Raw genomic sequence first — 2,500 nt, forward strand, 5'->3', positions numbered from 1 at the left:
AAGTTGTTGCGGTTAAAAAGCTCGTAGTTGGACGTTGGGCGCAGGCGGCCGGTCCGTCGCAAGGCGTGCACTGGCCGCACCTGGCCCTCTCCCCCGGCGCTCCGCCGGTGCCCTTGACTGAGTGTCGGCGGCGGCCGGGACGTTTACTTTGAAAAAATTAGAGTGTTCAAAGCAGGCGCTTCGCCTGAATAATGGTGCATGGAATAATGGAATAGGACCTCGGTTCTATTTTGTTGGTTTTCGGAGCGCGAGGTAATGATTAAGAGGGACGGACGGGGGCATTCGTACTGTGCCGTTAGAGGTGAAATTCTTGGATCGGCGCAAGACGAACGACTGCGAAAGCATTTGCCAAGAATGTTTTCTTTAATCAAGAGCGAAAGTCAGAGGTTCGAAGACGATCAGATACCGTCCTAGTTCTGACTATAAACGATGCCAACCAGCGATCGGGGGGCGTTACTTTGACGACCCCTCCGGCAGCTTGCGGGAAACCAAAGTCTTTGGGTTCCGGGGGAAGTATGGTTGCAAAGCTGAAACTTAAAGGAATTGACGGAAGGGCACCACCAGGCGTGGAGCCTGCGGCTTAATTTGACTCAACACGGGGAATCTCACCCGGCCCGGACACAGTGAGGATTGACAGATTGAGAGCTCTTTCTTGATTCTGTGGGTGGTGGTGCATGGCCGTTCTTAGTTGGTGGAGCGATTTGTCTGGTTAATTCCGATAACGAACGAGACTCTGGCTTGCTAACTAGTTACGCGACCCTATCGGTCGGCGTTGAACTTCTTAGAGGGACTAGTGGCGCTTAGCCACACGAGATTGAGCAATAACAGGTCTGTGATGCCCTTAGATGTTCGGGGCCGCACGCGCGCTACACTGACCGGATCAGCGTGTCGCCGCCTAGGCCGGAAGGTCCGGGTAACCCGCTGAACCCCGGTCGTGCTAGGGATAGGGAATTGCAATTGTTTCCCTTGAACGAGGAATGCCCAGTAAGCGCGAGTCATCAGCTCGCGTTGATTACGTCCCTGCCCTTTGTACACACCGCCCGTCGCTACTACCGATTGAATGGTTTAGTGAGGTCCTCCGATTGGACCTGGCGCGTTCGGCAACGGCCGCGCCGGCGTCCGAGAAGACGATCTAACTTGATCATTTAGAGGAAGTAAAAGTCGTAACAAGGTTTCCGTAGGTGAACCTGCGGAAGGATCATTACCGGCCGATCGCCGATCGAGTGGTCGTGCGTTCGACAGGTGGAGAAGGCTCCGTATCTTGGCGGCCGCGCACGCCCTTCGTCGCTGTTGAGGCGCACGCGATTGCACTTCGGTCACCCTGTTTCGTTCTGCGCCGAGTGCCGTGGCCATGTGCCAGGCTGGCTTCATGCGTCGCCTACGGCTGGCGACCGCTCGGCCACCGCTTTTTTCGACTGTGCAATCCGGCTGGGTCGCGCTTGTCCAACTGACGAAGTCACGGAGGGCTCTTGGCGGTGGATCACTCGGCTCGCGAGTCGATGAAGGACGCAGCTAGCTGCGTGAATTAATGTGAATTGCAGGACACATTGAGCATCGACGTTCTGAACGCAAATTGCGGCACCGGGTCAATCCCGGCGCCACGCCCGCCTCAGGGTCGCGTTGTAACGTTCCCGCGCGGCGACGCGTCGGGCCGGTGCGGTGTCGGCCGTTGCCACGGTCGTCCCGCCCAGGACAGCACGAACGCAGTGTCAGCGCGCGAAACCGAACGCGGCGTGCGTCTCGTTACGAGTCGGCCTCGAAGAGGATCCCGGCCCGGAGCAGCACGGCTCGCGTTCGGGCGCGGCGCTCGCACGAGCTTCGGTGGCGCGCGCGTGTCTCTCGCAAACGAGGCACTGGATTATCGGCCTGAGGTCGGACGAGGCTACCCGCTGAATTTAAGCATATTACTAAGCGGAGGAAAAGAAACTAACGAGGATTCCCCCAGTAACGGCGAGTGAAGTGGGAAGTGCCCATCGCCGAATCCGCGTGCCTCTGCGGCGCGTGGAATTGTGGCGTAAGGAATTCGCTGCGCGTACGTCGTTCGCCGCCCGCGTCCTTCTGATCGAGGCCTCGTCCCGGTGCGGGTGTCAGGCCCATGGTGGCGGCGAGGGCGCGCGCTCTGCGTCTTCCCAGAGTCGGGTTGTTTGGGAATGCAGCCCAAAGCGGGTGGTAAACTCCATCTAAGGCTAAATACTGTCGCGAGACCGATAGCGAACAAGTACCGTGAGGGAAAGTTGAAAAGCACTTTGAAGAGAGAGTTAAAGAGTACGTGAAACCGTCGAGAGGCAAACGGGAGGGCCTGTCGAGTCGCGCGACGCTTTCAGCTGAAGCCGAGCGGAGCGTGTGGGCGTGCGGAGCCTTGCGGCCCGTCGTTCGCGCTGTCCTCCGAGCAGCTCCAGCGCACTAGCGCCGTGCGAAGGCCGCGACCGTCTGGGAGGCGGCGAGAAGGCCGCGCGCAAGGTAGCCCGCCCCCGGGTGGGTGTTATAGGCGCGCGGACAC

The 2,500-nt window shown here is 59.3% G+C and overlaps 3 non-coding genes across 3 annotated transcripts in view; all 3 read left to right on the top strand.

Moving 5' to 3' along the window:
- The window catches only part of LOC145915585 (small subunit ribosomal RNA), a 1,824-nt gene extending 620 nt beyond the window's left edge, over positions 1 to 1,204 (top strand). Inside the window, exon 1 of the ribosomal RNA XR_014403948.1 lies at positions 1 to 1,204. This exon is cut by the window's left edge and continues 620 nt beyond it. This is a non-coding gene — a ribosomal RNA (small subunit ribosomal RNA).
- A 260-nt stretch (positions 1,205 to 1,464) lies between these two features.
- LOC145915506 (5.8S ribosomal RNA) lies at positions 1,465 to 1,618 on the top strand. Its single transcript, XR_014403875.1, has one exon. It is a non-coding gene; the product is annotated as a 5.8S ribosomal RNA (ribosomal RNA).
- Positions 1,619 to 1,862: 244 nt separating this feature from the next.
- The window catches only part of LOC145915653 (large subunit ribosomal RNA), a 3,686-nt gene continuing 3,048 nt past the window's right edge, over positions 1,863 to 2,500 (top strand). The window contains exon 1 of the ribosomal RNA XR_014404012.1: positions 1,863 to 2,500. This exon is cut by the window's right edge and continues 3,048 nt beyond it. This is a non-coding gene — a ribosomal RNA (large subunit ribosomal RNA).

Source organism: Ascidia mentula (assembly GCF_947561715.1).
Source record: "Ascidia mentula chromosome 2 unlocalized genomic scaffold, kaAscMent1.1 SUPER_2_unloc_2, whole genome shotgun sequence".
Classification (NCBI taxonomy): Eukaryota; Metazoa; Chordata; class Ascidiacea; order Phlebobranchia; family Ascidiidae; genus Ascidia; species Ascidia mentula.